Here is a 9,792-nt window from a genome sequence, read left to right as displayed (position 1 = left end):
TGGAATGACTTGGTGTCTTTGCTGCCTGTATGACACTATGCTGGGGCTACCAGAGAGACTCCTGGGACCACACTCAAAATGGGATAAAGCCTGACGACCGTTTCATCTGCATGCTGCATAGGGTAGGGGATGCCCCTCAAGCCCTAACACACTGGAGGGAAGAGGGACACACGGGTGATGCAACTTTGCTCTGCCCATGGGGAAGGGGTGATTGGCAGCTGGGTGATGGGCAACTGAATGCTTGGTAATCATACCTTTGTTTTCAGGTCTCCTTTAAGAACAACTTGTTTTGATCCCTGAGCACCTAACATCTTAAGCAATCCTTTCTCTCCTGAAGGAGCCAGGTGTGTAGACTACAGGGCATCTCAAATCCCATCCAGCCACCACATCCACTGCTGTGTGCATGGGGTCACACACATTCAGCTGGTGATACTGCCTTCTTGGTCACCTAGGCCAAGACACCCCTCCCCCAGTAAGAAGACTCAAGAAAAGACTGGTGGCTGCAAGGGCCAGATATACAGAACACTGACAGTCATTTGGGGGTGGGAAGACTCTCTACTGGGTCCTCTCTACAGCAGTGACATCACCCACTACCTACTGACCTGAAGCTTGAAACATTCCTTACAATGGGTCCTAGTTGTTGAAAGCTGAGTTGTGGCAACCGCACCACCATGGTACCGAGTCCAGGGAGAGGGACTGCAGATTTAACTCATACACACACTCACGCACACGCACATGCACATGGTCACAGCGGGTCCTTCCTGCTTAGAGAGCAGCAGCTGCGGGAGCAGCCGAGGCAGCAGTTTATTATTCTCCTCCCAGAGTTCCAAAGAGCCTTCTTATAGCCAGTAAAGCAGGAATTCTCCTCCCAGGTGAAATCCCTCAAGAAGTGATTGCACACAGGAGGAAAAGTCTCGAGGAAGGGAAGGGTGCGTCCTCAGAGCAGTAAACATGACTAGCTAACCAAGATAAACACAGATATGGAAGCTGCTAGAAACAGGACATGAAACAGCAAGACAGGCAGGCAGCCCAGTCTGGCCTGGTTCCTACAGGTCACCCCTTTATTTAAAATACAAATGAGCTCCTGTTTTAGGTCGCCAGGACATTGGTTTCCTATCTTCCCTGTCATTGCAAAGGCTTTGTACTTCAAAACCCTTCTGTCTTAGGTGGATAGTTACCTCCTTAGTCTTAACCGTCATTGGATACTCATTTATCAAGTCTCAGCCAAGTCAGGGCAGTGGGGTTATGCCCTGACAATGGCATGAGGACCTGTTTGGCATGGAACTGTTGAAATGCCTGTTGCATTCTTATGCGGCAGAGGCTCCAGAACAGAAAACCTCCTAAGCCACATAGCAGGATGCCTAGCGCGATAGCATCACTTCAGCCTTTTAGCAAGCTTCCCACATCTGTAGGCGCTGTATGAAGGCATGCCCCGTAATGGGTGGAACTCTAGTCTCCTGTAATAAGGCTGTTCACTGATTAAGATTTTAGATAGCTAATTGTATCATAGAATTTAGGGAATTCTGAGTAACCGATGCCCTGGCCACCTCTCCTGAGAGTTTATCCATCGTGTGCACACTAGTTAACAGACTGGGAAATGGCAATTCCCACAGCAGTGGTGGCAGCAGTTGCTACAGCAATTGTGACAAAACAGCATGTAGTTCTGAAATCTCTCCTTTCCTGATAGTCACCAGGCCTTGCCAGCCACCAAGCGTCACAGGAAAGGGAACCACTCCAGGTGTCTGTGCCACCACGGCAGTCTTCTCATCATTCCAGCAATTTCTTAGATTGACAACCAGCAGGGAACAATTTAAAGTCTCCCCCTCAAGGGTGTCATTAGCAACAACAAAAAGAAAGGTGCTCCAGCACAGATAGCTGAACTTAAGGTATCTTAAATGAAATGTCCCCATAATGTTACTCCTTTCCAAATCCTCAGGAATAGCAGCCATGCCCAGGCTGCAATTATTCAAATATAGCCATAGTGGTCTGCTCAGACCTACTGGCATCAGGATGGGGGGGCTCTTCCCCAGAGCTGAAACGGTCTCCTGTAGGTTGGTCTGACTCTTGTGGAACAACGGGACGCACTTAACGCCCAGGAACCCAGATCGGTACTTTATGTCCTGTGGAAAGACACAAGCTGACCCTCGGGCCCACACCAGTATGGGTCCGGACCCTACCACTGACCAGTGGAAAGGTCTTTCCATTTAACCAGTCCTTTATGTGACTTTGGAGGTCTCCAGTGTCTATCTGCAGCAGATAAGCCTGAAACGTCCATAGTTTAAAAATTGAGAATATACAAAACATATGCTAATTGAGAATGCAGGGAGGATTTTCCTCCAAACTCCCCCTTCTTTGTTTTAGCAAGAGAAGCCTTAATGGTGCGATGTGCACGTTCTACCAATGCTTGCCCCTGGGGATTATATGGGATCCTGGTTTTATGAATGATCTTGTGGTCATCTAGAACTTGGCAAGACCAGCACTAATATATGCAGGGCCATTATCAGTTTTTATTTGCTTGGCAGTGCCCATATAGGCAAAAGCCAAGAGCAGATGTTCCTTAAGGTTTCAGATCTTTTCCCCTGAGTTAGCTGAAATAAAAGGAAACCTGAGTATGTGTCTATAGATACATGAACATATTGTAATTTACCAAAGTTGGGAAAGTGAGTTACATCCGTTTGCCAAATATGATTCGGCAGGAGCCCTTTAGGATTGGCCCCATTTTGCAGAATTGGAAGGAACTCTGCACAAGATGGACAGTCTTTACCTATCTGGGTGGCTTGATCTTTGGTAACACCAGTATGATAACATAAGGACCTGGCATTGAGGTGGAATTTATGGTGTAATTGCTGAGCTTTATCCACCCCAGTCAGAGCTATGGCCTCTTGAGTAAGGGGCCATCCTGTTTCCCTGCCTTAAGGGTGCAGGCAGGGATGTGTGCGCTCTTAAGAGTCCAATAAAAAGGTGTTGTCACAGCCAAATTAATCCCTGAATCTGTAAGAGAAGGCCATGTACCGAAGAAATGGGAGCTACATAGGCAGATGTCTCCAGGAGAGGGAGAATTTGAATTACATATTTACTATCAGAATAAATGTTTATAGATGTATTAGGAAATAGCTGTAGAGCCAGAAGAACAGCCTGCAATTCTGCCACCTGAGCAGAAAGGGTGGTGACCGTAATTCGTTTGACTACCCCCCGGGAAAAGACTGCTGCGATACCCTTAGAAGTTCCATCAGTAAAGACCACCCTGCAGGAGGAATAGGCTGCTTCTGTATAATTTTGGGAAAAACAACAGGGTGCATTTCTAAAAATTCAACTGACTTATTTGGAGGATAATGATTGTTAAATTTGGTGAGGGCAGAAGACATAAAAATTGTCCAATCACCTTTATTATTTTGAAGCCATGTTACTTGAGCTGAAGGAAAAGGGGAGACTAGTAGATCAGGCTTTTATCCAAAAACATGCAGTTTAGATTTCTGGGTCCTAAATAAAAGAGTTATTACAGCTTGTGGATAAGGAATTACTACTCTAGCAGGTGAAGCCTCCGAGTGTACCCACAAGATAGAACTGGTCTGCCGAAAAACTCCAGTAGGAGCATGGGCTGTGCAGAATAACAATAGCAATAACAGTTGGTTATAATCTATATAATTAACATGGACCTGAGATAGGGCCTTTTGCAGAAGTTCTGTGCAAGTATGACCCTCTGGTGTTAAATGTCAGGCAGAAGTAGGATCAGGATCTCCTTGCAAAATATCGGACAAAGGTTTTAACTGTCCAGAAGTAATTCTTAAACTGGGACAAATCCAATTAATATCTCCCCGAAGGTTCTGAAAATCATTGACAGTGGAAACGGAATCCAATCTTAAAGTAACCTTTTGAGGTTTAACACCATTATGCAACAACTGATGACCTATATGCTGATAAGGAAATTGCTTTTGAATTTTTTCAGGTGAGATCTGTACATTAGCCTGTTTCAGCACCTCCTGCAAGTCAGCTAAAGCAGATAATATGTCCTCCTCTGTCTGGGCATCCAGCAAAATATCATCCGTATAATGAATAATATATATGGCAGGGAAATGCATCCTGACAGGCTCTATGGCAGATGCCACATAATTCTGACAAATGGTGGGACTATTAGCCATACCCTGAGGCAATACTACCCATTGATATCTTTTATAAAAAGAGCTGCTGGACAAGATCCTAGAATTTGGTTACCTACCAGAGGAGGAGTCCTGTAGACTTTTTACACTGGTGCAGTTTGCAATTCATTATTGTCATTGGAGAGGAACTGCCCACTGGGACATAAAACCTGAGAATATATTAGTGGACGGCAAAGGAAGCATAAACATTTGCGATTTCAGGTTAAGCGCCAAGGTTACAATTGGACAGAGGCTGAAGGACCATTGTGGGACCCTCCCTTATTGTGCCCCAGAACTCTTTAAAGGTGAAGCCAATGATGCTTTCTCCATTGACATCTGGAGCTTGGGGATTCCCTTATACCTCATGTCTAGAGGGTACCTGCCTTTCTATGGCCATACGTGGGCAGAAACAAAGAGGAAGATCATGGTAGGAACATATTCCAGGAAATTCAAATTGCCACCGATTGCTAAATTGTTAACTGTGGACCCTGGACAAAGGCCAAGAATAGGTGACTTCATGAACTTCGCATGGTTGAAGCATGGTGGTGAAGGTTCTCCCAGTTCCTTTAGAGACAACAACGCTGATAGCCCCCCAGACCCTAACGTAATGGTCACGATGGGCACCCTGGAGTACAAGCCATGAGAGATAAAGGAATCTTTCCAGGAGAAAAATTTCGATGAGGTGATGGCCACCTTCCTCTTCCTTAGGCAACAGTCATGCTGTGGGGGCAACTTTATGAAAAAACTTGAAGCCCAGGAAATCTAAATGAACGTTCAACCTTAAAGAACCAACTGTGAAGAGAGCATCTAGTTATCCCTTCCCTAACAACATTCATCTTACCCACTCCTGAGAATGACAGAAACTGTAGGAGGAGGAACAGTATGCCTCCCATCCTCAACTTGTCACCAGAGCTTTGGGAGGTGCTTGCTAACTTGTTAACTGTGGACCCTGGACAAAGGCCAAGAATAGGTGACATCATGAACTTCGCATGGTTGAAGCAAATCCCAGTTCCTTTAGAGAGAACAATGCTGACAGCCACCCAGACCCCAATGTAATGGTTACTATGGGCACCCTAGGGTACAAGCCACTTGAGATAAAGGAATCTCTCCAGGAGAAAATGTTTGATGAGGTGATGACCACCTACCTCTTGCTTAGGCAACAGTCACCCTGTGGGGGCACTTTATAAAACATTTGAAGCCCAGGCAGTCTAACCTTAAAGAGACAACACTGAAGAGGGCATCTAGTGTCCCTTCCCTAACAACATTCGTCTTACCCACTCCTGAGAATGACAGAAACTGTAGGAGGAGGGTCAGTATGCCTCCCATCCTCAACTTCTTGGACATGAGTGAAACCCCTGTTCTCCTAATCTGCCTTGTAAGTGTCCAAGAGGACTTTGTCATGAGCGGCACCTAATGACATTTCAGTGACCTGTATAATGTAACATATCTTCACAATGTCTTGGAATGTACCCCAGCCAGTCCTCTTTGGACATGGTCATGTCTTGTTGTAGAACTTCAGAGAACAAGGTGTCCTCACAGTGTTTTATCTCATCATGTCCCTGTGGTGGAAAGCAGTGTGACATAATCAACACAGCTCCTGAAAAAATTAGCTTGTCTCTCCCATAAGCCTCAGCTCAGGAAGACCTTAGTGGACAGCCCCATGAAGTGACACTAGCTGGAACAGAGAACAGCAACCTCAAAAGAAAAATCATTGTCAGTCTTCTGTGAGGAGGCCCAGGATGAGGGTGTACAAAAAGATCCATCTTCTCCACATACACCCCAGGGAGATCTCAGTGACCAGCACTAGATTGTACCAGGAGTCACCTTAAGCCTCGCATGTGGAAGACCTTGAGGAGAGGCTTCCTGAGAGGCCTGAGGAGTTTATGTTGCTGCTGTCCAGGAGTAATTCCTAAACTGGGACGAATACAATTAATATCTCCCTGAAGCTTCTGAAAGTCATTGGGAGTTGAAAGGAATGCAACATTAAAGTAACCTTTTGAGGTTTAAAACCATTCTGCAACAACAGATGACCTATATATTGATAAGGAAATTGCTTTTGAAAATTTTCAGGTTAGATCTGTAAATTAGCCTGTTTCAGCATCTCCTACAAGTCAGCCAAGGCAGGAAATACCTCCCCCTCTGTCTGTGCAGCCAGCAAAATATCATCCATATAATGAATAATATATATGACAGGCAAACACATCCTGACAGGCTCTATGGCAGATGCCACATAATTCTGACAAATGGTGGGACTATTAGCCATACCCTGAGGCAATACTACCCATTGATATCTTTTATAAAAAGGAGAGCTGCTGGACAAGATCCTAGAATTTGGTTACCTACCAGAGGAGGAGTCCTGTAGACTTTTTACACTGGTGCTGTTTGCAATTCATTATTGTCATCGGAGAGGAATTGCCCACCGGGATATAAAACATGAGAATATATTAGTGGACGGCAAAGGAAGCATAAACTTTTGCGATTTCAGGTTCAGTGCCAAGGTTACAATGGGACAGAGGCTGAAGAACCGTTGTGGGCCCCTCCCTTATTGTGCCCCTGAACCCTTTAAAGGTGAAGCCAATGATGCTTTCTCCATTGACATCTGGAGCTTGGGCGTTCTGTTGTACCTCATGTCTAGAGGGTACCTGCCTTTCTACAGCCATACACGGGCATAATAAAAAGGAATGTTAGGAACATACTCCAGGAAATTCAACTTGTCACCAGAGCTTTGGGAGGTGATTGCTAACTTGTTAACAGTGGACCCTGGACAAAGGCCAAGAATAGGTGCCATCCTGAACTTCTCCTGGTTGAAGCATGGTGGTGAAGGTCCTCCCACTTCCTTTAAAGACCACAATGCTGACAGCCATCCAGACCCCAATGTAATGGTCATGATGGGCACCCTGGGGTACAAGCCACGTGAGATAAAGGAATCTCTCTAGGAGAAAAATTTTGATGAGATGATGGCCACCTACCTCATGCTTAGGCAACAGTCACCCTGTGGGGGCCACTTTATAAAAAAAGTGAAGTCTAACCTTAAAGAGACAACACTGAAGTGGACATCTAGTGTCCCTTCCCTAACAACATTCGTCTTACCCACTCCTGAGAATGACAGAAACTGTAGCAGGAGGAACAATATGCCTCCCATCCTCAACTTCTTGAACATGAGTGAAACTCCTGTTCTCCCAATCCGCCTTGTAAGTGTCCAAGAGGACTCTGTCATGAGAGGCACCTCATGACATTTCAGTGACCTGTATAATGTAACATGGACCATCACATCTTCACAATGTCTTGGAATGTACTCCAGCCAGTCCTCTTTGGATGTGGTCATGTCTTGTTGTAGAACTTCAGAGAACAAGGTGTCCTCACAGTGTTTTATCTCATCATGTCCCTGTGCTGGAAAACAGTGTTAGATAATCAAAATAGCCCCTGAAAAAATTAGCTCGTCTCTCCCATAAGCCTCAGCTCAGGAAGACCTCAGTGGACTGCCCCATAAAGTGACACTAGCTGGAACAGAGAACAGCAACCTCAAAAGAAAAATCATTGTCAGTCTTCTGTGAGGAGGCCCAGGATGAGGGGGTACAAAAAGAGCCATCTTCTCCACATACACCCCAGGGAGATCTCGGTGACCAGCACCAGACTGTACCAGGAGTCCCCTTCAGAAATGCATCTGGAAAACCTTGAGGAGAGGCTTCCTGAGAGGGCTGGGCGGGTTATTTTGTTGCGTGACAGGTGAAAAGCAGGAGCGCCTAGCCAACAGAAAATCCTGGCGAGGAGCTAAAGGAACGATGGAGTCCGCCGTAGTACCAGGTAGGTGGAGAAGCCACAGTGCACCTCTGCATCTAGGCTTGCTTTTTCTTTTAATGATGTCACTTCTCTCTCTCTTTTTTCTTCCTTCTTTCCTTCTTTTCTTTCTTTTCTTTGAGACACGGTTTCCTTGTTCAGCCTTGTCTGTCTTGGACTTGCTTTGTAGACTAGCCTGGCCTCGAACTCAGAGATCTGCCTGCCTCTCTCTCCCCAGGTGTTGAGATTACAGGCATGTGGCACTGCACCTGGCTTAATGACCTGTAAAGAAAAAAAATTTCCTCCTGTGTGTGTGTTTGTGTGTGTGTGTGTGTGTGTGTGTGTGTGTGTGTGTGTGTGTGTGTGCACATTAACATGCAGGAGTCACATGTCTATACCATCCAAGCCATGGATAATAGACTAAGGTTACACTCCTGCAGGACCCTTACTAGGATGTACCCTGGCATTATTCTCAACGTAGCTATTCCACAGAGACCTGGAGAAGTAGTCAGGCCCTACTCAGTGTCTCAGCAGTCCTGCAGCATATTGATGTACTTGAGATGGAGAGTGAGTGAAAGGGATTAGTGATGCTAGGCTGGGAGGAGGTCACAGCCTCTGACCTAGGCTGAGGCTCTGCCATAGACAGTAGGGCCTAATTGACTTGGGTTGAAAGCTGGAGCCAGCTGACACCTCTGGCAGGGTGGTCAGGGCCTCCTCTCTGTGAACTGTTGGATTTTAGGAAAGACTTACTCTGCTACTGTGAGCAGTGACTCTTTGAGCCTTTTCCTTCTGCCACCTCTGGCAACTCAGAGAGAAACCAGACCATTGGGAAGGGTGAGCGTTGGCCCTGCTCCTGGAAGAGTGAGGTGTCAAGGGTGCTGGCATCCAGTCTCTTGCCAATGCTTTTCAAGGACCCACGGGTTGTACCAAAAGGGAGACATTTTGAAACATCGATCTGCTGGGTCCTTGCCCATACACAGGAACGGATCACTTCAGGGCCAAAGTTACAACAAAAGTGTCACCTGACTACCTTCTTCCTATATTGCTCTACTAAGTGAGGAGGCACACGGGGAGAAAAGTGCTGTGAGAAACAAAATAGACTAAGAAAACAAGGAGAGATATAGATAGATAGATAGATAGATAGAGAGAGAGACCTTTCCCTCCCCTGAAGGAAAGCTGTGAAAATAGACTTGGGTTCCTTTTTGTGTGCATTCACAGGAGGGGGGGAGGAGAGAGAGGGAGGAGAGAAGAGAGAGAGTGTGTGACTCACTGTCCTCAGAGCAGCAGCAAAGCTACATGTGAGGTGACATGATGGCTGTGCTCTGCTCAAGGGTGGGGGACCTTTCCATGCTGCTGCAGGCCAGGGCTTTATAAACTCAGAGACAGTGGGGCAGCTATGCTCATGACCAACAGCTCTGAGACTGGAGGGAGCTGGAGAGAGCTAGTAGCTTCAAGGCCTTCATAGTCAGTACAGTCAGGCCTCCCAGTGTCATTGTGGGTAAGAGGGGCTGTGAGCAGAAGTGACAATGGCACCTGAGCACGTGTGAGCCAGAGACAGGAGGATCACTATGAATTTGAGGTAGGCATGGTCTGGAGAGAGAGAGAGAGAGAGAGAGAGAGAGAGAGAGAGAGAGAGAGAGAGAGAGAGAGAGAGAGTGTTCCAGGGCAGGAATGCTGTGAGACCTTGCCTCAAAATGGTGCAGAAAATAGGACAGGAATGGTGTGGCATGCCTTTAATCACAGCACCTGGAAGGCAGAAGCTGGATGGTTTGTGAGTCCAGCACAACACAGAGTCACAAGGAATGATGACAACAGTGAGAGGAAAGCATTTCAAAAGGCTTCAGTCTAAATGAAACATCTATTGCAAACCTAGAATGCA

At 46.3% G+C, this 9,792-nt stretch overlaps 1 long non-coding RNA gene across 1 annotated transcript; it reads left to right on the top strand.

Annotated features, from left to right (window-relative positions):
• On the top strand, positions 1 to 4,875 carry LOC311593240. The gene is made up of 3 exons (XR_014777634.1): positions 1 to 122; positions 267 to 344; positions 3,947 to 4,875. It is a non-coding gene; the product is annotated as an uncharacterized lncRNA (long non-coding RNA).
• The last annotated feature ends 4,917 nt before the right edge of the window (positions 4,876 to 9,792 follow it).

This window comes from Acomys minous, assembly GCF_964271855.1.
Source record: "Acomys minous genome assembly, chromosome: 3".
Lineage (NCBI taxonomy): Eukaryota > Metazoa > Chordata > Mammalia > Rodentia > Muridae > Acomys > Acomys minous.
This window is presented reverse-complemented; position numbering and strand designations above follow the sequence as displayed.